Source organism: Macaca nemestrina, chromosome 4, assembly GCF_043159975.1.
Source record: "Macaca nemestrina isolate mMacNem1 chromosome 4, mMacNem.hap1, whole genome shotgun sequence".
NCBI classification, from domain to species: Eukaryota; Metazoa; Chordata; class Mammalia; order Primates; family Cercopithecidae; genus Macaca; species Macaca nemestrina.
This window is the reverse complement of record NC_092128.1, coordinates 188,518,058-188,545,258: the sequence shown is the minus strand read 5'-3', so window position 1 is coordinate 188,545,258 and position 27,201 is coordinate 188,518,058. Positions and strand designations below refer to the sequence as shown.

Sequence of the window (27,201 nt, the reverse complement as noted above, 5' to 3'; positions counted from 1 at the left end):
AAAATAGAAATCAGTAACAGAAATTTAAGAAATTCAAAAGTCTGTGGAAATTTAACAATACGCTGCTAAATAACCAGAGTCAAAGGAGAAACCACAAGGGAAATTAGAAAAGACTTTGAGATCATTAAAAATGAGGCCAGGCACAGTGGCTCACACCTGTAATCCCAGCACTTTGGGAGGCCGTAGCGGGAGGACTGCTTGAGCCCAGGAGTTCAGGACCAGCCTGAGCAACATGACAAGACCCTGTGTCCCACAAAAAATTTAAAAATTAGCCAGGTGTGGGGGAATGCACCTGTAGTCCCACCTACTCAGGAGGCTGAGGTGAGAAGATCATTTGAGCTCAGGAGACTCAAAGTTGAGGCTGCAGTGAGTTGTGATGGCACCAGTGCACTTTAGCCTGCATGACAGACCAAGGCCCTGTCTCACAAAAAAAAAAAAAAAAAAAGTAAAGTAAAAGAAAGCACAACATATCAAAACTTATGAAAGGCAGTGAAAGCAGTTCTTACAAAATTATAGCTGTAAACACCTATATTAAAAGAGAAATATCTCAAATCAATAACCTAACGTTCTACCTTAAGAAATAAGAAAAAGAGGCCGGGCGCGGTGGCTCAAGCCTGTAATCCCAGCACTTTGGGAGGCCGAGACGGGCGGATCACGAGGTCAGGAGATCGAGACCATCCTGGCTGACACGGTGAAACCCCATCTCTACTAAAAAATACAAAAAAAAAACTAGCCGGGCGAGGTGGCGGGCACCTGTAGTCCCAGCTACTCGGGAGGCTGAGGCAGGAGAATGGCGTGAACCCGGGAGGTGGAGCTTGCAGTGAGCTGAGATCCGGCCACTGCACTCCAGCCTGGGTGGCAGAGCGAGACTCCGTCTCAAAAAAAAAAAAAAAAAAAGAAATAAGAAAAAGAGCCAACTAAACCTTTACAAGCGGAAGAAAAAAACAAATATTCGAGCAAAAATGAAATAGAAAATAGAAAAACAACAATGAAACCAAAGTTGCTTTTTCTTTTTTTAAAGACCACCGAAATTGACAAACTTTTATCTACAATGACCAAGAAAAAAAGAGGGAAGTCAATTTGCTAAAATCAGAAAGAAAATTACCAACCTTACAGAAATAAAAGGACTATAAAGAAATATTACGAACAACTGTTGGCCAATAGGTGAAATTCACAAATTCCTAGAAAGACAGAAACTATCAAAACTAACCCAAAAAATAGTACATCTGAAAAAAACCTAAAACAAGTAAAGATATTCAGTATTTTTAAAATTTCCCACAAGGAAAAATTTAGAAACAGATGGCTTCACTATTAAATTCTACCAAACATTTAAAGAAGAATGAACACCAATCCTTCACAAGGAGAAACAGACACTTCCCAACTCATTCTATAAGGCCAGTATTACCCTAACACCAAAACCAGACAAAGAGATCACAAGAAAACTACAGATTAACACGCCTTAAGAATACAAACATAAAAATCCTTAACAAGGCCGGATGTGGCGGCTCATGTCTGTAATCCCAGCATTTTGGGAGGCCGGGGCAGGTGGATCACTTGAGGTCAGGAGTTCGAGACCAGCCTGGCCAACATGGTAAGACCCCATCTCAACTAAAAATTCAAAAATTAGCCGGGCATGGAGGCACGCAGCTGTCATCCCAGCTACTTGGGAGACTGAGGCAGGAGAATTGCTTGAACCTAGGAGGCAAGAGGCTGCAGTGAGCTGAGATCGCACCTCTGCACTCCAGCCCGGGTGACAGAGGGAGACTCCATCTCAAAAAATCCTCAACAAAACACTGGCAAAACCAAATCCACCAATATATAGAAAAGGATTATACGCCATGACAAGTGGGATTTATCTAAGAAATTCAGAGTTGGCTCAACATACAAAACTGAATCAATGTAATACATGACATTAATATAATAAACGACAAAAATAACATAGTATAGATGCAGGAAAAGCATCTGTCAACATTCAACACCCTTTCATGATAATAACACTCAACAAAATAGGAATAGAAGGGAAATTCCTCAACCCAATTAAGTGCATCTATAAAAATTCACAGCTAACTATACTTACTGGTGACAGGCTAAAAGCTTCCCCGTAAGATGAGGAACAAACAATGATGTCCACCCTTGCCACAACAATTAAACACTGTGTTAAAGGTTATAACCAGGGCAATTACACGAGAAAAATTTTTTAAAGGCATGCAGATTAGAAACAAAGAATTAAAAGCATATATATCTGCAGATGATACATTTTTACATAGAGAAAATCCTCAGGAATCCACTAAAAAACTATTATAGCTACTAAGTCCTATGCTCATGGATTGGAAAACTTAATAGTTAACCTGACAATACTCCTCAAATTATCTACACATTCAATTAATCCCCATCAAAATTCTACCTGCCTTTTTTTTTTTTCCAGAAAGTGACAAACCAAACCTAAAAATTATATGGAAATGCAAGGGACCAGGAATAACCAAAATAAATAAAAAGAACAAAGTTGAAGGACTCACACTTCCCAATCTTAAAACTTACTACAAAGCTACAATAATCAAGACTGTGTGCTGCTGGCATAGAGACAGACATATAGGTCCATGGAATAGAGTGGAGAGTTCAGAAATAAGCCCATATTTTATGGTCAATTGAATTTTTTTTTTTTTTTTTTTTTTTTTTGAGACAGAGTCTCACGCTGTTGCCCAGGCTGGAGTGCAGTGGCGCGATCTCGGCTCACTGCAAGCTCCACCTCCCGGGTTCCCGCCATTCTCCTGCCTCAGCCTCCCGAGTAGCTGGGACTACAGGCGCCCGCCACCTCGCCCGGCTAATTTTTTGTATTTTTAGTAGAGACGGGGTTTCACTGTGGTCTCGATCTCCTGACCTTGTGATCCGCCCGCCTCGGCCTCCCAAAGTGCTGGGATTACAGGCTTGAGCCACCGCGCCCGGCCGGTCAATTGATTTTTGACAAAAGTGCTAAGGCCATTCAACAGGTAGTCTTTTGAACGAATGGTACCAGGACTAGACAGCCACAGGCAGAAGAACAAAGTTAAACTCCTCCTTCATACCACAGATAAAAATTAACTCAAAATGCACCAAAGACCTAAATTTCAGAGCTAAAACTATAAAACAGATGTAGAATAAAACAGAGGTATAAATCTGTGTGACCTAGGATTAGGCAATGTCTTAAATATGGCAAAGCATAAGCAACAAAAGAAAAAAAAATAGATAAATGTGGTATTATCAAAATAAAAATCATTTGTGCATCAAAGGATACTATCAAGAAAATGAGGCCGGGTGCGGTGGCTCACACCTGTAAATCCCAGCACTTTGGGAGACTGAGGCGGGTGGATCACGAGGTCAGGAGATCGAGACCATCCTGGCTAACACGGTGAAACCCTGACTCTACTAAAAATACAAAAAATTAGCCGGGCACAGTGGCGGGCACCTATAGTCCCAGCTACTCGGGAGGCTGAGGCAGGAGAACAGCATGAACCTGGGAGGCGGAGCTTGCAGTGAGCCGAGGTCACGCCACTGTACTCTAGCCTAGGTGACAGAGTAAAACTCTGTCTCAAAAAGAAAAGAAAGAAAAGAAATGAAAAGACTACTCACAGTTCAAGGGGAAATATTTGCAAATCATATACTTGATAAGGGACTAATATACAGAATATATAAAGAACACTTACAACTCAGCGATAAAAAGACAATCCAGTTTTTAAATGGGCAAAGGATTTATTTTTGTTTTTGTTTTCAGCTTTTTTAAAATTTATTATACTTTAAGTTCTGGAATACATGTACAGAATGTGCAGGTTTGTTACACAGGTATACAAGTGCCAGGGTGGTTTGCAGTACCCATCAACATGTCATCTACATTAGTTCTCCTAATGCTATCCTTCTCCTAGGCCCCCACCACTGACAGGCCCTGGTGTGTGATGTTCTCCTCCCTGTGTCCATGTGTTCTCATTGTTCAAGTCCCACTTATGAGTGAGAACATGCAGTGTTCGGTTTTCTGTTCTTGTGTTAGTTTGCTGAGAATGATGGTTTCCAGCTTCATCCGTGTCCCTGCAAAGGACATGAACTCATCTTTTTTTACAGCTGCATAGTATTCCATGGTATATATGTGCCACATTTTCTTTATCCAGTCTATCACTGATGGGTATTTGGGTTGGTTCCAAGTCTTTGCTATCACGAACAATGCTGCAATAAATACATGTATGCACATGTCTTTATAGTAGAATGATTTATAATCCTTTGGGTATATACCCAGTAATGGGATTCCTGGGTCAAATGGTATTTCTGATTCTAGATCCTTGAGAAATTGCCACACTATCTTCCACAATGGTTGAACTAATTTATACTCCCACCAAAAGTGTAAAAGCATACCTATTTCTCCACATCCTTTCCAGCATCTGTTGTTTCCTGACTTTTTAACGACTACCATTCAAACCGGTGTGAGATGGTATCTCATTGTGGTTTTCATTTGCATTTCTCTAATGACCAGTGATGATCAGCTTTTTTTCATGTTTGTTGGCTGCATAAATGTCTTCTTCTGTTCATATCCCTCGCCCCTTTTTGATGGACTTGTGTTGTTTTTTTTTTCTTGTAAATTTGTTTAAGTTCTTTGTAGACTCTGGATATTGGACCTTTGTCAGATGGATAGATTGTAAAAACGTTCTCCAATTCTGTAGGTTGCCTGTTCACTCTGATGATAGTTTCTTTTGCTGTGCAGAAGCTCTTTAGTTTAATTAGATCCCAATTGTTAATTTTGGCTTCTGTTGCCATTGCTTTTGGTGTTTTAGTCATGAAGTCTTGTGCAAAGGATTTAAATAGCCATTTCTCCAAAGAAAAAACAAAAATGGCCAATAAGCAGTACATGAAAAGGGTTGAATATCATCAGTCACTACAGAAATGCTAATACCACAATATCTACTACTTCCCATCCACTACATGGCTATAGTCAAAAAACTGAAAAATAACAAGTGTTTGAGAGAATGTGCAGAAATTGGAACCCTTATAAATTACTGATGGGAATATAAAATGGTGCAGCATTTTACATTCCAAATTGTTTGGAATTTTACATTGCCAAATTGTTTCCCAAAGATGTTGCAGCATCTTCGGAAAACAATTTGGCAGTTACTCAAAAATTTAAACAGAGTTACTGTATGACTCAGCAATTCTACTTCTAGTGTAAACCCAAGACAAGTGAAAACATATATTCATATGAAAACACGTACGACTTTTCATAGCATGTTGTTCACAACAGCCAAAAAACAACCAAAATGTCTATCTACTGATGAATGGATAAACAAAATGCCATATATCTATACAACTGAATATTAGCCATAAAAAGGAATGAAATACTGATACATACTACAACATGGATAAAGCTTGAAAATGTTATGCAAAGTGAAAGAAGCCAGATACAAAAGGCCACATCCTATATAATTCCACTCATATGAAATGTTCATAATGGGCAAATTCTTAGAGATGAAAACTAAATTAACAGTTGCCAGGGCCTTTGGGGAGGGAGAAACAGGTAGTTACTGTGTATGAGGTTTCTTTTTGAAGTGAAGAAAAGGTTCTAGAATTATGTAGTGATGATAGTTGCATGACCTTGAAAATTCACCAAAAAAACACTCAACTGTAAACTTTAAAAGGGTGAATTTTATGGTGTGTGAATTATATCCCACAAAATGTTTAAGTAAGTTGAAAGAATATGTTAAAAGATGAAATAAAAATATTTTTAGATTAAAAAATACATAATGTTGGCCAGGCACAGTGGCTCACTCCTGTAATCCCAGCACTCTGGGAAGCCAAGGTGGGCAGATCACAAGGTCAAGAGATAGAGACCATCCTGGCCAACATGGTGAAATCCTGTCTCTACCAAAAATACAAAAATTAGCTGGGTGTGGTGGTGTGCATCTGTAGTCCCAGCTACTAGGGAGGCTGAGGCAGGACAATCACTTGAACCCAGGAGGCGGAGGTTGCAGTGAGCCAAGATCGCGTCACTGCACTCCAGCCTGGCAACAGAGCGAGTCTCAAAACAAAAAAAAAACTATATATATATATATATGCAGTGTCTACATCAGCTGACCTACAATAAAGGAATTTCTAAAGAGGGCCCTTTGGGCAGAAATGAAACCATCCCAGAATAAGTCAGAAATGCCAGAGAGCAATGAAGAGCAAAGACAAGTATCTGAATAAATCTAAAAGAACACTAACTGTTAATATTACTGTTAATACAATACTGTTAATGTTACCAGTAATAATACTATTAATACCAATATTGTTAATATAATACTGCTAATATTAATTTATTTCACTGAATTTAAAAAGAATATATAGAATTAAAGTGCACAGGCCGGGCGCGGTGGCTCAAGCCTGTAATCCCAGCACTTTGGGAGGCCGAGACGGGTGGATCACGAGGTCAGGAGATCGAGACCATCCTGGTGAACACAGTGAAACCCCGTCTCTACTAAAACTACAAAAAACTAGCCGGGCGAGGTGGCGGGCGCCTGTAGTCCCAGCTACTCGGGAGGCTGAGGCAGGAGAATGGAGTGAACCCGGGAGGCAGAGCTTGCAGTGAGCTGAGATCCGGCCACTGCACTCCAGCCTGGGTGACAGAGCGAGACTCCGTCTCAAAAAAAAAAAAAAAAAAAAAAAGAATTAAAGTGCACAATAATAAGCACATATGAAACTGGAGGGGGGCTCATAGAGTTCAAGTCTTCTAAGAAACTATGATTTGTCTAGGAGAAAGATAAAGGTATAACTACATTATCTGGATAAGTTAGTAACAATTTACACAATAACCTCTAAAAGAACGAAAAATAGGACATAATTTCCAATCTACTGGAGAAGGTGGAAAAATGGAATGATTTTTTCAAAAAATCACATAATCAGATTCAAATAATGCAAGAAAAAGAGAGAAAAATAAACATAGAAAATGTAGAACAAGAGAAATACATAATAGGATGATGAATTTAAACCCAAATACATCAGTAATTACATTTAATGTAAATGAACTGTTCCAATTAAAAGGCACAGACTGTCACACTGAATGAAAAAAAAAAAATATATCGGCCAGGCGCAGTGGCTCACGCCTGTAATCCCAGCACTTTGGGAGGCCAAGGTGGGCGGATCACGAGGTCAGGAGATCGAGACCATCCTGGTTAACACGGCGAAACCCCGTCTCTACCAAAAAATACAAAAAAAATTAGCCAGGCACGGTGGTGGGCACCTCAGTCTCAGCTACTCGGGAGGCTAAGGCAGGGCAATGGCATGACCCTGGGAGGCGGAGCTTGCAGGGAGCCGAGACCGCACCGCTGCACTTCAGCCTGGGCGACAGAGCAAGACACCATCTCAAAAAAAAAAAAAAATCTAACTATACTCTTTGCAAGAGACATACCTAAAGCATAAAACTATAGTAAGGTCGAGAATAACATAAAAAACAAAGATATCATGTAGATATGAGCCTAAAACATCTAGCACAGGTATGTTAATATTAACATCAGACATACCATATCATAAAGTCAAATATTCATTACTAGATACAAAGAGAAACAGTCATAATAATTAAAGTCTCCATTCATCAGGAAGACCTAACAGTTTTAAATCTGTGTGGCCCTGACAACACAGTCTCAAAAATTTGTAAATAAAAACTGACAGAACTGGAAGGAAAAATGAGACAAATCCATAATCATAATGAAATTGTGTAATTATCTCAGTGATAAATACAACAACCAAAAAAAAACTAGTAAGAAAGCAGATATAATATGCTTACCAACTCAGCTAAACAAAATATGTAGTATAGTACATTGAACCCAGTTATTTCCAGGCATATAGGAATATCTGAGAAAACTTACATACCATATTCTGGGCTATAAGGCAAACCAGCAAATTTCAAAGGATTAAAATCATAGAAAGCAAGATCTTTGGGCAATATAATGGTCCTGAAGAATAATAAAACAAGAAAATATGCATATGTTTAGAAATGTTTAAGTGTTCTTCTAAATTACCTAGGAATCAAAGAAAAAACCATAATGGAAATTAGAAAGTATAACAATAATGAAAATGCCTTAAATCTAACTTTGTATGATGTAGTTGAGGCACTGTTTACAAGAAAATATATCACTTTAAACACACATATTAGAAAAAAAGAAAAAGCTGCAAATTAATAAATTAAGTATTCATCTCAGATTAGAAAGAGAACAGCTATAATAAAGGAAAATTATGAGCCAATTTCACTCACAGGCACAAATGCAAAAACTCCAAACAAAATATTAGTCATCAGGGCGGGTGTGGTGGCTCACGCCTATAATCCCAGCACTTTGGGAGGCTGAGGCGGGTGGATCACCTGAGGTCAGGAGTTTGAGACCAGCCTGGCCAACATGGTGAAACCCCATCTCTACTAAAAAATACAAAAATTAGTCAGGCATGGTGGCACATGCCTGTAATCCCAGCTACTCTGGAGCATGAGACAGGGAGAACTGCTTGAACCCAGAAGGAGGAGGTTGCAGTGAGCCGAGATCATGCCACTGCACTCCAACCTGGGCAACAGAGCAAGACTCCATCTCAAAATATATATATATATATATATATATTTTATTGTTATTCTGCTTTTTATGCTAATCTTTCCTTTAGAAATTTTCTATGCAAACATCCATTACTTTAGAGACCAGGAAAAATATTTTTGAATTAATCATTAATATTCTGATGGCTCATCTTTTTGAGATCCACTAGTTAATAAATGTCAAGAAGAAAAGAACAAGGGCTGGCTCAGAATAGCCATTTTATCTGAGTAATATAAGGATACAAGGCCTTATTTGTCTCAGTGTCTCTACTGGGTTGACTGAGAACAAAGAAAGGGTGAATAGGAGTAGAAAAAGATTTACAAAGATAGGAATGTGATAATAGCAATTTGTAGGCTTTTCCCCAAACATTAAGGGAGCGATCTCATACACAAATGCGTCTATAAATAGAATCCATATTGCACTTTAATGAATAATTTAAAACCACTCTGCAAACAGGGTTAAGAAAACAGGAACCTAGATGCTCAAAAATCAATAGTTCTGTCCTATCCCAACCTGGTGAGTTACAGAAGCAGATGTCTAACTTTTATATTATTTTTTAGAAATGTTGGAAGATAGATGGTTAAGCACAAAAAGACTTAAAAACATTTACTACCTTTGAGCTAATAGTTCTACCTTTAGTAAAAATTTAGAAGCAATCAGTGATACGCACAATGATTTTTGTATAGGATATTTTTCAAAGCATTATTTATTAATGATGAGTATTTTAAAGCAACATAAATGTCTAGCTATAGGGAAATGGTTCAATAAACTGGGACACTTCGGAATAGTATGCAGCCATTTGAAATCATATTTTGGAAGAACACATTATGAGACAAGGAAATGCTCATGATCTAGTAAAAGGAAAAATACTGCTTCAAAAAACATACTTCAGAATGAATCCCAACTTTAGGACATGCATATCATACAAAAATATAAGTAGGAAAAAACACTGAATATCCTTTTGTGGTAAGATTACAGATAATGTTGATCTTCTACTTTATACTTTTCTGTTTGTTCCAATTTTTCTACACAAAGTATTTGTATTACTTTTATAAATAGAAAAAACATCATATAAAAGAAAATAAATAATAAGCTGATTACCTTAAATAGAGTCAAACACCCTTCATCAACCCAAATCCACTTCTAAGGGGAGGTCAGTAGAAATCAATACATCAGTTTTCTATTGCCACATAACAAACTATCACAAATTTAACACCTTAAACCAATATGTGTTTAATATCTCACAGTTTCTGTGAGTCAGGAATTTAAGCAGGCTTAACTGGGTCCGCTGCTTAGGGTCTCACAAGGCTGCATTCAAAGTGTTAGCCAGGCTGTGTTCTCACCTGAAGGCTTGACTGAGGAAGAATCTGTTTCCATGCTCACTCAAGATTATTGACAAAATTTGTTTCCTTGTGCTATTGGACTGAGTGCCCCCAGCTTCCAGGATGAGGCAGATTCTACCACCCTGCCCCATCTAAAATTAGGTACGGCCAGAATGACTCCTTCTGGCCAATGAAATGTGAGCAGAATGGACTAGCGACCCTTCCAAAGTGATTAATTGCTACTGCAAGTGGCTCCATGTTTAAAAAGGTCCAGATCCAGACCATCTAAGAATCGATTTTGCCAAATTTCCAGGAAACAAAAATTCCTCCCTTTCCAAAACTATTACATTTGGGAGGCCAAGGTGGGAGAATTTCTTGAGCCCAGGAGTTCAAGACCAGCCTAGGCAACATAGCAAGACCCTTATTCTACAAAAAGAAAATTTAAAAATTATCTGGGCCGGGCGCGGTGGCTCACGCCTGTAATCCCAGCACTTTGGGAGGCCGAGGCGGGCGGATCACAAGGTCAGGAGATCGAGACCACGGTGAAACCCCGTCTCTACTAAAAATACAAAAAATTAGCCGGGCGCGGTTGTGGGCGCCTGTAGTCCCAGCTACTCGGGAGGCTGAGGCAGGAGAATGGCATGAACCCGGGAGGCGGAGCTTGCAGTGAGCCGAGATCGCGCCACTGCACTCCAGCCTGGGCAACAGAGCGAGACTCCGTCTCAAAAAAAAAAAAAAAAATTATGAGCATGGTGGTTTGTGCCTATAATCCCAGCTAATCAAGAGGCTAAGGCAAGAAGATCACTGGAGCCCAGGAGTTCAAGGCTGCAGTAGGATATGATAGCACCACTGAACTCCAGCCTGGGCGACAGAGAGTCCCTGTCCCCAGAAAGAAACTATTACAAAGATGATGAAGTATCATGTTGATACCAAATCTGAATAAGGGCAATACAAGAAAAGATTATCACTGGTCAACACCTCTTATGAATATATATGCCAAAATCCTAAATGAAATATTTGCACATTGGGTCCAATAATTTAGGCTGGAGTACAGAGGCATGATCACAGTTCATTGCAGCTTCAACCTCCCAGTCTCAAGTGATCCTTCAACCTCAGTCCCCCAAGTACCCAAGTAGCTGGGACTACAGATGCATGCCACCATGCCCAGCCAATTTTTTTTCTTTGGTTTTTGTTTGTTTGTTTGTTTTTGTAAAAATGGGGTCTCACTATATTTCCCAGTCTGGTTTTGAACTCCTGGACTCAAATGATCCTCCAGCCTCAGCCTCTCAGTGTTGGGATTACAAGTGTGAGCCACCACACCTGGCCTGATAATATTTTTTAATGTAGTGCATCACAGTTTCTCCCAGGAAATCAATGACGACTTAAATTAAAAGAATAAAATATTTCATCTCAATCACAAGTTTTAAGAAAAGCATAAAATTATCTAAATAAGTACACTGTATAGAAAGCCATTTGAGAAAATTCAAAATCTATTCATGATTTTTTAAAAAAGCTTTTATTAAACTACTAGTAAATGTGATCATCCTTAACCTAATAAAGGAATCTACTAAGAAAAAAAAAAATAACAAAGTTCACAATTAAGTCTTTCACAGCATTTCTTTTAAATGAAAAACAATATAAGGATAATCTTACCACAATTTCCATGCAACTTTCTCTAGTGGTCCAAGCAAAGGAAAAAAGACAAAAAAAAAAAAAAGCTCAATAAAAGATTTAAGAACTAGGGAGAAAGAAATTAAGTTATCATTAGGTACATAAAGAAACCAGAAACTGATCCACGCATTTGTGAAATCTGATGTGTTTCAAAGGTACCACTGCAGATCACTGGGGAAAGGACTGTACTCAATAAACAATGCTGATACAATTGGTTATCAATTTGGAAAAAAATTAAAATTGGATCTCTAGCTCATACCCCACACAAAAATAAGTTCCAAGTAGACTATAAAAAGCAAATATTTAAATATTTTTTAAAGAGGAGGATCTATTATGACTGATATAGTTTAGCTGTGTTCCCACCCAAATTTCATCTTTAATTCCCATGTGTTATGGGAGGGACCCAGTAAGCAGGTAATTGAATCATGGGGGCAGGTCTTTCCCATGCTGTTCTTGTGATAGCAAGTAAGTCTCACGAGATCTAATGGTTTTAAAAAGGGGAGTTTCCCTGCACAAGCTCTCTCTCTTCTCTTGCCTGCTGCCATGTGAGATGTACCTTTCATCATCATCACCTTCCACCATCATTGTGAGGCCTCCCCAGCCACGTGGAACTGTAAGTTCATCAAATCTCTTTCTTTTGTAAATTGCCCAGTCTCGGATATGTCTTTATCAGCAGCATGAAAATGGACTAATACAATGACCTTGGAGTAACACAAGATTTCTTAAATCAGACTTAATCACCATAAACCATAAGGAAAAGATTGATAAATCTGACTACATTAAAACTGAACATCTGTTCATCAAAACAGCATATTTAAAAGGATAAAGAACAGGATACAAATATAATCTAGAATATGTAAAAGAACTTCTAAAAAGCTATAAAAAGGATAATCCAGACAATAAATGGATAAACAATATAAGAATACAATTTTTAGAGGAAGTTCAAGTAGCCAAAGTATAGGTGGAAAATCCTCAAACTCACTAGCCAAGGAAATGCTAATTAAAACAGTAAGATATTTAATATTTACTCAATTGACAACAATTAAAACATCTGAAGATACAAAGGATTAGTGAGGATGTAAAGAAACTAACCTCCGGAAAGTAATCTGACAACAACTATGAGGTTGGAATTGGGCCTAGCCTGTGACAACACAATCTCAGTGGTAAGTATATACCTGGTCTACTCTTTCCCACGTGTCCAACACAGAGGAAAGATGACCCAGTGGGACATGGCAATTGGGAAGGGTAGAGGCTGTGGAAGCTGCTCAGAGAGACTGTAAGTGGGATCTGGGCCAAATAAGACAATATCAGATGCCAGTCTTGCCTAGGAGGTGAAATAGAGAATAGAACTATGCTTCTCTGGAGTGAATTCTCCCCAAGTGGCAGCTCCATCATTTTATCTTCTAAAACCAATCTAATCATGTTATTTCCTCCTTAATTTTGTCAGCTAAGACTGCCAAATGAAGAGCCCCAGCTTGTATCAGTTTCTTACTGCTGTTGGAACAAACTTCCAGACACTTAGTGTTTTAATACAACAAACATTTACCTTACAGTTCTGGAGGTCACAAGTCAGACAAGGGTCTCACTGGGCTAGAAATCTAGGACTGCATTCCTTTCCCAAGTCTCTAGGGGAGAGAATCCCTTTTCTTGCCTTTTCCAAAGGCTTCCCACATTCCTTGACTAGTGCACACTTCCATCCTCAAAGCCAGCAATGGCAGAGTCTTTCTCACTTCACATCACTCTGACACTGACTATTCTGCCTCTCTCTTACACTTTTAAGAACCCTTGTGATTACTCAGAGCCCACCCAGATAATCCAGGATAATCTCCCTATTTTAAAATCAGCTGATTAGCAACCTCATTCCATCTGCTGCCTTAACTCCCCTGCCATGTAACATAACATAGTCCTGAGTTTAGGATGTGGACAGCTTTGTGAGCCATTATTCTACCTACCATGCAACTCCTCCTCCACTTTCGCCCCCCTCCATCTCCAACAGAGTTCCAACCATTTCACAATGCCCCTAACACTTCCAGCAGGGTCCCAACTCCTTTACTATGCTTCCGTACCTCCAGCCTCCACACCACTACGCACTCTGTACTCCGGTTATTCCAACCTTCCAATCTTTTTCTAATAAATGTATACCCAATCCACGCCCAATTATAACTCATGCCCTAGGGCCCAGCCCAAAGACCACCTCCTCTCTAAAGCTTTCCCTGATTCTCGGCCCAAATGAATCGCCCCTCAACACATTTGCCTGGCTTTCTATGTATCCCAACTGCAGCACTGACTATGGCCCCCTGTAATTATATGTTTACATGTTCCTTCCTCAATCTGAACTGGTGAGCCCTTCAATAAGAACTCTGTCTCATTCCCCCATGGGTTCCCAGGTCATAGCATAGGAAATGGCAAAGAGTAGGCAATCAGGGAGTATTTCTGAAGCTTGGATGAGGCAGAAGGAAGTTTTCCTGAGTTTCTGTCAACAAAAGAGATGTCAAAAACTAACCTGGGTTAAGTGTACAACAAATGGGGCCAAAGCATTAGTTCAGACGATTGTAACAAAAAGCACCTCAACAATCCACTGCTTAGCTTGATATACAATTTACTACCATGTGCAACAATCTCTGTACCACAAGTGATATCTATCATTTTTTTTTTTACTGCTAACCTGTGGGGCAATTCTAAAGTAACTGACAAAATTAACTTCAAGAGAAAGAAAAGACTCATGTAAAATGATTTACAAAAATGTCCTCAACATTAGAGAAAAGAGAGTAGATATGGGTCTAACACAACAGGAATGCCTGACAACCACTCACTAGCCCAACACATAAACAGATCCCTTCATCAGGAAAGGCTGAGAACCAACATGCTGGAGAATGCAAAACATGCTACAGTCAACCCTTTTGGGAACAAGTTGCCCCTACATAAAGATATGCCTACAGATGTATTGTCTGTATTGTAATAAAGGTGCTATGGCTGGAATATCCCCTCCAAAACTTATGCTGAAACATAATCCTCAATGCAGCAGTATTGAGAGGTGAGGCCTTTAAGAGGTGATTGGATCAAGAGGGCTCTGCCCTCATAAAATGGATTAATCCATTCAAGGGTTAATGGATTAGTGGGTTGTCATGTGAGATGGAGCTAGTGGCTTTGGCCCCTGGACCTTAGACTTCTCAGCCTCCATGACTATAAGAAATAAATTCCTTTTCTTTGTAAATTACCTAGTTTCAGGTATTCTGTTATAAGCAAAACAAAACAGACTAAAACAAACTAGTACTTTCTTAAAAGAATGGTTGTTAAGAAAACAGGGTTTCATTTAATGTCAGTGATTTGTTACTTGATGCCCACACTCAAGCAACAAAACTCCCACCTAGAGAGACGGTGAAGACTAAACAAAGGAAACGGAATGCTGTAGCATAACTATCCTCCTTAAAAAGAAGAATAAAATGGCTTAAGTGTTTTGAAGACATGCCCCCATTCAACAGAATTTCCCTGATGAAATTTTATTTAATCATATGAATCCTGAAATTAATTTCAAAGTACGCTGGAAAGGAAGTTTGAGCCCCCCGCCCCACGCAAAACACACCCACACACACGCACAGCCCCACACACAGCGAAACAGGTGACACGGATTCAGCACCATGGACAGCGGGCCCATGACGCCTTGCCTGTGAGAGTCACTGCCACCAGAGATGAGAGCTAAGACATCAGAGCTGCCCCAAAATCTACAGCATTTATTCTAATGTTTAAGTTGGGGCAATTCCAATACATGAGCAAGTACTGTCCTTGGTTATGGCCCAAAGCACAGCCTTCTTCACTGAGAGGATACACAACTTACATCTACTAAAATCTGCTTCAGTGATCACCTTTACAATAAAGCCCTGAGACTTTTGTAAAAACAGAAATGATTCTACCATTGACACAGGAACTGAAATAATCAAAACTGATACACAGAATCCAAATTTGAATGGCGAGGTTGGTTCAAGAAGCTCATTGAGACTTTTTCAAATTTATAAATGCAGCATGCTCTCAGCCTCCCTCAGAACAATAGGGTAAAGGACAGCTTCTTCAAAACAGCTAACAATATATAACCATGTGTTGAATTTTTTCTCACAAATAACTAAAAATGTAACCACAAAGCTGTGTGGATTTTCTCCCACCTTGAGTATTATAAAGGTATCTGGGAAAGAGATGTTTTGAGGTCCAATATCACCGCTAATCAGCAGCACCTGTGGCAATACCAGCCAAAAAGCACTGAATTCTAGAGAGTCCATTTTTTTTCAGTTATAAAGACCCCATTTACCATCAAAACTTTTTCAAAACCTTATAATATTGAGTATTAACTAAGAAAATACGTGAAGCTATGTAAGTTCTAAAACATTTGTAATGAACTTGCACTGTATAAACAACAGCATCTACACACAAGCAAAAAAAAATACTACTCGAAAGTGAGACATCAGTTAGTCGGTCACTGCACTTGTGTGTTAAGGCCCCATGTTTTCTGATGGATCTCCAAGTCTGAAAACACCAGAACTATTTCTGCTTCTCTCATGTGAGGATCAATCAGGTCACTTCAGATCTTGCCAATGATCCCTTCAGAGTGCCACTGTTCTACAAACACTCCTTCTGGGGCTAAAATAAGTATCTCTGACATGCTTTAAGATGATGAATTGTTCCTGAATATGAAGAGACTGGGAGTTAGTTCTCTTAAATAGGGAAGCACCCTTGCACACTCCTTTGGGATCCACATCTGAGAAAGTCCAAAGAAAAGAAAAAGGGCAACAGTTTGCCCCTCAAAGTGAGTTCAATTTCGGAGGAATGTGTGAGGGCCTCTGCCAGGGAAATATTTTTGAAATGGGGGGAGTCTGTAAGTTACCCAGTCAAATCTCTAAAGGCCTCTCCGCAAGGCCCTGCTGCCCAAGATTCCCTCTGGTGAATCTCAAACTACAAACACTCAACAACTAAGAGTGCTATGGGCTCACATAGAGGGCTAACAAGACCTGCAAATCCAGGCTGCTCTGAAGGACGGTGGAAGATAATCAACCCCGAGCCACGAGATTGAGGACCCGACTTTTGGTTAACTTTCAAATTTCTTAGGCCAGTATTTCAGAGTAGGGGGAGGGGATACTGGAAAACACCACCAGGCAAAAAGAAAAAACAAACTCTTTCGCAAACAAGACTTCCAATTAGAACACGTGTGGGGACAATAAGAAACACGTTCTAACCACCCTCCAAATTAAAACAAAACAGCTACCAACAAGAGGGACCTGCGCGCGCCCCACCGCCCGCGCGCGGCTCTCCGTAGGGTCACCGAGGGGTGAGGCCGCGCTCTCCCGGCGGCCGTCCAGGGGGAGGAGTCCCCGCGCCGCGCCCCGCCGCCCTCCAGCCGCCGCGGCCGCTCCGGGGTGCTCCCCAGATCTCTTCTCAATCAAGAGGTGAAATTTGTGCCGTTTTGAAACTGAAGCCTCAAGTAGTCCAGACGTTTTCTGACCCACGTCCGAGGCGCTCTCGGCTTCCCGCCGCAACTTCCGAATTTGGGGAAGGGGCGGAGGCGGGCGGGCCAGGCCTGGCGACCGCACCTTGAGGGAGCGCGGGTCCCCTCGCTGCCCCGGGCCGCCGCAGGCGCCGGCGGCGGTCGGGGACGGCTCTACCCAGCCCGGGACCCCCGCCCGCCCCGGCTCGGGCGAAGTTTGCCGCGGCCCGGGGTCGCCCCGCCACTCGGCCTCCGTCGGGGACTCGGTCCCCGTAACCCGCAAGGGCGCCCGACCCCGACCCCGCCCGCCATCGCTCACTCACCTGCCCTGCGCCGGACGGCGAGCCCGCGGGCCGGCGGGGAGAGGCCGGGAGGCCCGGGCGGGATCGGGGCGGGGTCGGGGCGAGGCGGGCGAGGCGGGTGAGAAGGCGGCGGCGGAGCCTAAGTCGGCCGAGGCGGCGGCGACCGCGGCTGAGGCGGCTGAGGCGGCTGAGGCGGCGGTCGCGGCTTCAGGCGCTTCAGCCGGAGCGCTGCGCGCGGCGCGGGCCCGCCCCTCTGCGCCGCTAACCAATCTAGCGCCGGGCGCCACCGCCGGCCCCGCCCCCGCCTAAGGGCAGGCTCGCGAAAGCGGGCGCCGCGGGCCAATCAAACGGCGGAACATCGACCGGCACGGCCAATCCGAGCCCGGGAAGTTCTCTGGAAAAAGCCAACTCGAGTCAAAGGGGCGGGGGTGGGGCCGCGGGCGGGGCGGGGACTAGGCCCAAAGACGCGCAGGGCGGGGCCGAGTATTGGGCGAGGAGGAGGCGGGGCCTCGAAAGGGCGTGCTAGTCACTAGTAGTGGGCGGGGTCGTAAGCGGGACATTGAGCGGGCGGGGCAAGAATCGGGACGGGGCCCTAATGAAGTGAAGCGGGGCGGGCACGGGCAGTAGGAGGGGCGGGTCATCATTTGGGGCGGGGCAGGGGCGGGGCAGGGGCGGGGCTGAGTTCGAGGAGCCAGGCCGGGACGAGGCCTAAGTCGGGGCTGGCGGGAGACGGGCAAGAGCAGTGGACGGGGTTCGGGGTTAGGGGATTCCTGTCCTTGACGGGGCGGGGCCCAGGCTGGGGGCGGGCCTGTGGTGGGCGGGGCCACGGATGGGCGGGGCGAGCCATGGTAGGCGGGCCAGGCCTGTGGTGGGCGGGGCAGGCCTGTGGTGAGCTAGACCTTGGTGGACGGGGCGGGTCTGTGGTGGACGGGGAGGGTCCGTGGTGGGCGGGGGCGGGCCCGTGGTGGGCGGGCCGGACTGGACGCGGGTGGCCGTTGAATTCCCGGCCCGGCCGCAGCTCCGAGGGTATCCCTGCAGCACCCGCTTCCCGTTCCCTGCGGGCCTGAGGCTAGGGCCGCAACGCCCGGCGGGCAGGGGCTCCGAGCGCCCCGTGAAGGGCGGGTCCTCTCGGGCTGGGCCCAGACACCGCCCGCCCCACGTTGGTCCCGCGGCCCCGTCCCCTCCGCCCGCCCGGCGTTCGCGTGCCCTGGCCTGGGGCGGGGCGTTGCCGGGACCCGCGGGCTGCGGGCGAGGCCGCCCTTTCTCTGGGCTGGCTCCGGGCTGTTCTGCTCCGCGCCGTTTTCCCGGTACTTCCCGCGGAGCCCGCCTCGCTGTGCGTCCCCACCCGGGCGTTTCTTCCGCGGCGCTGAGCGCCCGCCCCGGCCTCGGGCAAGGGCAGCTGGACGCCCCCCGGACCAGGGCGCTGGGGCCGAGATGCGTCCTCCGCAGTCGCCGCGCCTGGGCCCGTTTCCCCGCGGGTCCTCGCCGGGGTGGGGGACGCCTCTGGGCGTCCGTGGGGATCTGGGGTGGAGGGCAGCAGAGCAGGAGGTGGGGGGCTGAGCCGGAGAAACGTCCTCGCCCCGCCCGGGACCTCGGACACCCCAGAACCTCAGGCCGGCAGCCAGCGGCAGGAATCGCGCCCCAAAGCCCGGGGTCCGCGCCCGTCCGCCTGCCGCGAGCGCCAGGGGCTGCCGGGTCACCGGATGCGGCCTCGAGGCAACGTCACAGGCCCCACGCACCCCCGGAGCTGGCGCGGGGACAGGGGTTCGGGATGGACGGAACCCACCTAGGGAACGCTCCGGCCGTCCACGCCAGGCGCAGGGCGGCCGTCAGCTGGGGTTGGAGGTGGGTCAGGAAGAGATGTGTCCTTTTGTCTCCAAATGTCGCTTGTGTCATTAAAAGAAAACCTTAAAATAGAGGGGAAAAAAAAAAAGCCTGGGCTGGCAAGGAGGAGGGGCCGTCCGCGAGCTACGGAGGCCGAGTCCGCGGGGAAGGGAAAGTGGAGCGGGGGGCACTTGGCGAACCCGTGCTTTGGACGGGCCTGGCGGTTTCGGGGAGAATGAGAATGGAGGAGAGGGAGGCCGAGGCCCGCAGCCTGGTGGGAATGCTGAGAAGGACGCTGTGGGCAGGACCTTACTGGAAACGAACCCGAAGGGATGGTGGGCCGGGTGCGGTGGCTTGCCCCTTAATCCCAGCGCTTTGGGAGGCCGAGGCAGGAGGATCGCTTGAGCCCAGAAGTTGGAGACCTGCCTGGGAAACATCGTGAGACTCTGTGTTTTTAAAAAAGGAGGAGGAGAAGGGATACTGGGCAGCCTCAGCCTCACCTGGACTCTACGGGCAGGGGGCTGGAGGGACCGAGGGCTGCTGTGCTGGAGGCTGGAGCCGGCGCCAGGGTCTGGGCAGAGCGCTGTCAGCGCCCCCAGATTACAGGCTGCCAGCCTCCCACATCCCGGTCCTCTGCGGGAGCCTGCGGCCTCAGCTGCCTGCCCCGCCGGCTGAAAGACACAGTTAGTCATTAGGAAAGTAATGATAGTGTTTTCAGGGCAGCGTGTTGGACCCTAACGACTTTCTATTATTTCCAGTTCCTGCCAACCCTGCGAAGAAAAAAGCAGCTCATCTCTCACACCCCGCCCCTTGACACGCGCTGATCCGGCCTCGTTCTGGGTTCTCCCGGAGCCTGCAGGGCAGCCCCGCCCCAGGTGGCAGCAGCTGGGCCTGCAGCGTGTCCCTCAGGGTGCCTGGCCTCCAGGTCCAGAGTTTCCTGCGTCCCTGAGCTCGGAGTGCGCTGTCTCCACCCTCTCATGGTCGTCAGGGTGCTAGTCCCGGCAGAAGTGCACCCAGGGGTTCGCATTTATAAATAACTCCAGGGTGTCTTGCTGTGAGTATGGAAATCGGGAAGGCAGGTTATCATCTGCTTGGAATGATGTCAGATCCAGCCCCAGGAAGTCTCCCAGCACCCAGCCTTCGTGGGCTGGGACATCTAGAGGGGTAACGGCGGGGGCCTTCTGTAGCTCCACATTAGACGGCTAAAGTTTGGGGAAAGCAGTTACACACAGAAAGCAATCACGGTGGTAATTAGCGTCAAAATCCTGCGAGATGTTTAGGCCTCCCAGGAGCCCTGGAGAAGCCCAGTCCTTCCACACAACCCCAGCACTCCTAGTGGCAGGGCCTCCATCCCCCTGCTGGGGAGGGAGATGGGAGTCTGGGTGGAGTGTGTGGTCTCTGTGGCCTTCAGCAGGACTGCACTTCAGGCTGAGCCTTTCCTCAGGGAGAATTCACACCTTTACCTCAGCCTGCAACCCCAGAACACGTTACCTAGGGGCAAGTGAATACTTTGCCCTCCTGTCCTCTTCACAAAGCACTGGGGCACAAGCCCCTCTTCCAGGGACCAGCAGCACCCAGCCCCTGCTTCCCCAGGCTCCTGCCCTGCACAGGGACCGCTGCCACTGCCCACCAAAAGCCGCCGCGGGGGGTGGGGCTGGCTCAGCTGCGCTCACAGAGGATCCTCTGATGGCCAAAGTGCTGGAGTGGAAATCAGAGACCAAGAAGCCAATTCTTGTGCCAGCTGCCCTGGTTAGGGAAATACAGAAACTAAAAATACTTCCCACTTCCGCTTCCTCCTTTTTATATCAGCCTCATCATAAATGCACCTGACCTAACTTACCTGGTGCCGTGGTGTTTGTACTTGGATTAGATGAAGCAGCTCAGGGGTCCCCTCATGCCCTCTCCTCTGTCCCCCTGCTGAAGAGGCAGCTCCCACATGCAGCACTGCCTGACTGGCTGCTGGCCCTGGGCCTGGGACACCTGCAGATAGACAGCAAGCCATGGCCAGCAGGCTCGCAAGGTGCCCCCAGCTTGGGTGATGGTGACACCCAGAACAGGGCACTTCCTGGAAGTGTGCTCTGGAAGGGCAGCGGGCACGGGTGGAGCATTGGAAAGAGACACCCAGGACAGGCGGAGAGAGGCATCCGGCATAGGTGGGGCTGCAGCCACCTCTCCTCTTCAGGGCTGGCAAGGTAACCCTTGCCCTGTGCCCCACAGCTGCCCTGCTTTCCAGGCGTCTCCCAGAAGCACACTCCCCACTGCTTCTGCATCCTGGCCACTCCCTCAGTGCCCAACCCCCTTCCCCAGCGCAGAGTGAACACAGAGAGGATGGGGAGTGCCTGCTCTGCCAACGTGAAGGGCTGGCAGTGACACCTGTCCCTATCATAGGCACAAAAAGTTATCCATGTTGGTAAGTTGGATTCAAGCCATGCATGGGAGCAGATGGCTCTGCCCCGAAGGGTAAAACATCGTGGAAGTGATTTGGAGCCTCACGCAGAGCAGCCCATCAGCTTCTCTGGCGGCGTGCCCTGGTTTTAGCAGAAAATAATCACAGGGTCTCTAATATCTGGCTGTGGAGAAACTTGGCCCTCATCATGCCTAATGGACGAGGGGTGGGCCCTGTGTCCTCTCAGCCCTTCACGGTAAGAAGCAAATGAATCCTTGGCCTGCCCCCCTCAGACGGGCATCTCCGCAACTGGGATAGACATCTCAGGCCCTGCAGCCCATGAGTCACTGCTGACAGAGAGAGACAGAGAGGGAGGAAAGAGCTCCTGCTGCCACCCTGGTGCCCTTGGTGCTTCTCAGCCCTGGGGAGCAGTCCTCCCCTGCCCTGGGCCCCTCCCCCACTGCATGCAGAGCACTCCCCCCGGTCTTTTTTATGTGCAAGGTTTCTTATATTTTGCATAAAGAAGAAATGCACATACATCACACATGCACCAGAAACGTCACGGGTCATCCAGACCTTCCTTTTATTTTGGGAAGACTTTCAGCTCAGAGGCAGCCAGAACTCCGCCCCTTCTCTGTGTGCCTCAACGGGCTCCATTAAGACTCTAAAATTAGAACAACTCTTTGTTTTGGTGCGGAGCTACCACGTCACTCCCACCCTCCCTCCAGCCTCTGCTGGGTTCTCAGGAAGAGACTGGAGGGGAAACGCAAAGCTTCCAAATCCCGCACAGAAAGTCCACCAGCTGCTGGGCAGACCAGCATGGGTGGGGTGTGCTGCAGACGCCCTTGCTTTGCCTACCGACGAGTAACACCTTAAAACTGACTTTTATATCCATTTGCAGCTTTTTCATTACGGCCACCTAAAACCTCTCTGTTGACATCAGTAATCCTCTGTAATGTTTGTAGAGATGTATTTAAACACGTGGAGCTGCTCAGCAGAGTATTCCTGTAAGAGAAAGAGGGTGGTGGGACAGGCTTGGCCCAGCCCCCCAAGCCTTTATTTACTTAGGACCCCAAATTTCTTGGTGTCCCACCTCTGCCACAGTTTAGCAAGTGCCTGCCTTCCTACTTTACTGGACTGAAAAATAAATACCAATGCATTTAGTCTCCTTGCAACCAACGACCTCTGGTAAGTGTTTTATGGTGAAAATTCAAGAACATAAATCGTGAGAAATATACCATTAAAATGTAAATTAAGGGGACAGAACCCTCCACTGTAGCTGGAGTCACAAATGGGGAACATAGGAACTTAGTCTGGCTCACAAAGGATTCTTTTTAGCCCCCTCTCTCCCAATTGCCACCCCCCAGACCACCTAGGACTAGGCCAGTCTCTGTGTTTATGGTACCTGGGGAGCCTAGGAGTTTGCAAACCTAGGAACAAAGGCTGGGCAACAAAGCTAAGGTCAGGAGGTCTTGTGTGTGCTGCCCTCTGGCCTCCCAGGTGAACGAGTCGGAAACCCCACACCCAGAGAACAGGATGCGCCCAGCAGGTGGGTTGCCACGGCAGGTTCCCTTCCTCCCTGCCTGACATCCAGATGATGGGGCCTCCTGGAAATGCACAGATATGACTCACATCTGTTGGCATCCCAAGCTCCGACCGCACCGGTCTCTCCTTTCCCCTCCACGTTGCGGGTCCCTGCTTAAATGCTGAAGGGGCAGATGGAGGTGGAGGTGGAGGAGCCTGCTGGTCCACTCCCGAGTCCCGGGGTCAGCCATCATGGAGAGCCAGGGGCGCTCCAGGCCGCTCCAGCTGGGGAGGCTCCTTGGGGTCCACCCCACCGCATACCCCGGCTGCCCCACTAACCACCAGCTCTATGGCCGCTGTATCAGCAGCCCTGGCCCACACAGACTCTCTCCTGGAGCTCAGCAGGTCTACCCTTGCCTACCTCTGGCCTAAAGGCCCCCAAAGGAGCTGGTGGCACTCACTGTGCTGGTGTGGACACTACACGGAGGGTGCTTGTCAGCTGCTCAAAGAGGGCCTGACAGACAGCAGCTTCAACTCCACCCCAGCAGGCTCCACAGCTGTACCCACGCACGACGCTACTGCTGTTCCTTCTCTCTCTGGTGGCTGACCCTCTGCAGCAGGCAGAGCACGCTGTGCTGATCCTGGGAGCAGTCCCGTCCAAACCACTGTGGAGCTGCAGCACGGCCGGCACCGCGGTCCCGGGCTACTGGACACATGGAGTGGCAGGGCGCTGAGCTCCCCGGCACAGACTGCAGGTGCAGAACGGCGCCAAGGACGGGAATGCTCCCGGCTGGAGAAGTTGTGCCCGGTCACCAGCATGCCCACGGCCCTGTGCCTGGCAGCCCTTTGGGAGGACTGCAAGGAGGCAGTGTGAACGCAGGGAAGAGGGCTGGAGCCAGGTCGCCACTTCGTGTACGGGGGCCCAGGGGAGAGCAGTCCCTGCTGGCTGCCTGGCGCCAAGCTGAGAGCAGAAATGCACAGCCCTCCCCCAAACACATGCACACCACACACATCACACACATACACATATCACACACACCACACCACACATCACACACATACACATATCACACACACCACACCACACATCACACACATACACATATCACACACACCACACCACACACACATCACACACATACAAATATCACACACACCACCCCACACACATCACACACATACACATATCACACACACCACCCCACACACATCACACATACACATATCACACACACCACCCCACACACATACACATATCACACACACACCACACACATCACACACATACACATATCACACACACCACACCACACACACATCACACACAAATATCACACACACCACACATCACACACATACACATATCACACACACCACACACACATCACACACATACAAATATCACACACACCACACCACACACATCACACACATACAAATATCACACACACCACCCCACATACACATCACACATACACATATCACACACACACTACACACGCACCATCACACACATCACACACATACACACCACACACACACCACCACACACACATCACACACATACACATATCACACACACCACACACATCACACACATTCACACACCACATACACATCACACACATTCACACATCACATACACACCACACCACACACATCACACACATTCACACACCACATGCACACACCACATACACATCACACATATGCACACCACACACACATCACACATATACATGTAGCACATGTATGCACACTACATATAAACATATACACATCACACACATATCACACACATTCACACCCACACCACACACATCACATCCATACACATAACACACACACACATCATGCATACATACATGCATCACACACATACATATATATGTATATCACACACATATACACATCACACACATTCACATACACACACATACCACACCACACACCATACCACACACATGTACAAGCACATATCACACACACCACACACATACACGTATATCACATACTCCACACATTACATGCAAACACATCACATGCATACGCATATCACACACACACCACACACACATCACACACACACACATACTATGAATCACACACACAGACACACCACACATACACATACGCACATAACACACACACCACACACACATATCACACACATACACACCACACATCACACATACATATCAGATACAACACACACATGCATCACACACATACACACACCACACATACATCACACACAAACACATCGCACATACATATCACAAACACACATCACATACATATCACAAACACATACATCACACACACACACCACACACACCACACACTCATCATACACAAACGTCACACACATACATATCACACACAACACACACATACATCACACACACACACCATACACATACATACCACACACATATGTCACATACAAACACATATCACACACACCACACATGCATACACACCACACACATAGATCACATACAAACACACCTAACACACATACATATCACACAACACACACACCATGCATACATACACACACACCACACACACATACATCACACACACATCACACACGTACACACTCTACACAGATTCCACAGCCTTACACATGCACACACACCCTCTGAGACCTCCAGCCTCGGAGACCCACATGCCCCAGAGAAGACTCAGCTGCATTCCCAGCCCACCGCTCCCACAGCAGCAGCCAGTTATGGCAAAACGTCTCGTCTTCTGCTAGTCCCCGCCAACAAGAGTGCTATTCTTTGAAAACAGAAAAGAAGTGAAACCTTGCAGGAAGTTCCCCAGGGATAGCACACATTTTAATGTGATTACTAATTGGCTCCAGCCCTCAAACCAGCCTCTGTTTTCAAACTAGATGGAGCTGATGTCACTGCTTTGGTGGGAAGGGGACGTGGTGGGAAGGAGGCAGGAAACCAGCCTCAAGGAGCCCGACAGCAGCTGCCACAGCAGATGTAGGGTCTCACCTGGGGCAGATCCGCCCAGCCTCTGGCCCAGGAAGGTAGCTATGGAGTGGTACCCATGTTCACCTCAATCTCCACCAGCACGGGGACCAGAAGCACTGCACCGGCGTGGCTGGAACAGCAGCACAGGCTCCCAACCCCACACTGCTCTCGGACTACTGAGGGTGTAGTCCACAGGGCCTTGAGTGCTGGGGGCTGCTGTATTGCTGCATACTAACCGGGCCTGGTGAGTAGAACACAGGGGTGCCCTGCCGGCCCTAGGAGCTAAACGCTGCGGTGCCCTGCCCACCCTAGGAGCTGAACACCATGGTGCCCTGGCCACCCTAGAAGCAAAACACGGCAGTGCCCTATCTGCCCTAGGAAATACCTGTGCACGGGACACTGGGAGCCAACCCAGGAAGACTTAGGGGCCTACCCAGGAGTGAAGACGTGGGGGATCTAGTGACTCGGGGCATGCCAGGATATGTCTTCTAGGTAAATGGCAAGTTGTTGCACCTTGAATCTTCTTCCTTTAAGGAGGCGGCACCAGCTTTGGTGGGCCTCTGTAGATTTCAGAGATAGCGTATGCCACAATTGGAATGAGTTCCAACCCACCTAGTATCAGAGCCAGGAAGTGCCTGTTTCCAGTGGGACCCAGAGCAAGGGAAGGCTCCGCATCAGGTCCAGGCCACAGTGCAAGCTGTTGAGCCACTTGTTCTGTGGGATCAGCAGAGTCAATGGTTCTGGAAGTTCCTCTGGAGAGACAGTATGGCAGTGTTTCTGGTGAATCCTGATACGACAGTCACAGAACATCCCTTGGAGTTCTCAAGCAAGGCCGTGCCTTCAGTGCCAAAGAGCTACCCTCCATTTCAAAAGCAACTGGGCACGCTTGGCGTTAGCAGAGGCTGACTACACAACTCACAGTCAAGTGACTGTGTGAGCAGAGCTGCCGTGCTAGCTATCATCAGCGCACCGAGCCACAGGAGGGCGAGTGCAGGGACAGCCCAGCACACGAGGGAAACAGTCTGAGCAGGTTCAGAAGGCACAGGTGAGTTTCAGGTGCTGCGGAGTCCGTGCTGCCTGCCTCCATGCACCGTTACTCTTCCTCTGCTTACAGCCGCACTCTCGCGGGGGTTCCCTGTGGTAACTGACAG

At 46.9% G+C, this 27,201-nt stretch overlaps 1 protein-coding gene across 36 annotated transcripts in view; it reads right to left on the bottom strand.

The window, feature by feature from the left end:
- Nucleotides 1-17,553, bottom strand: part of LOC105472489 (poly(rC) binding protein 3) — a 286,435-nt gene extending 268,882 nt beyond the window's left edge. For 11 of the 36 annotated variants that reach the window (XM_024789964.2, XM_071095840.1, XM_024789958.2 and 8 more), the window contains exon 1: nt 17,351-17,547. The gene's annotated coding sequence lies outside the window, so the exon portion shown is untranslated. Of the gene's footprint in view, nt 1-17,350 lie in introns of all 36 variants that reach the window. The other 25 variants (XM_071095850.1, XM_071095846.1, XM_071095849.1 and 22 more) reach the window with 8 other exon arrangements.
- Nucleotides 17,554-27,201: the final 9,648 nt, after the last annotated feature.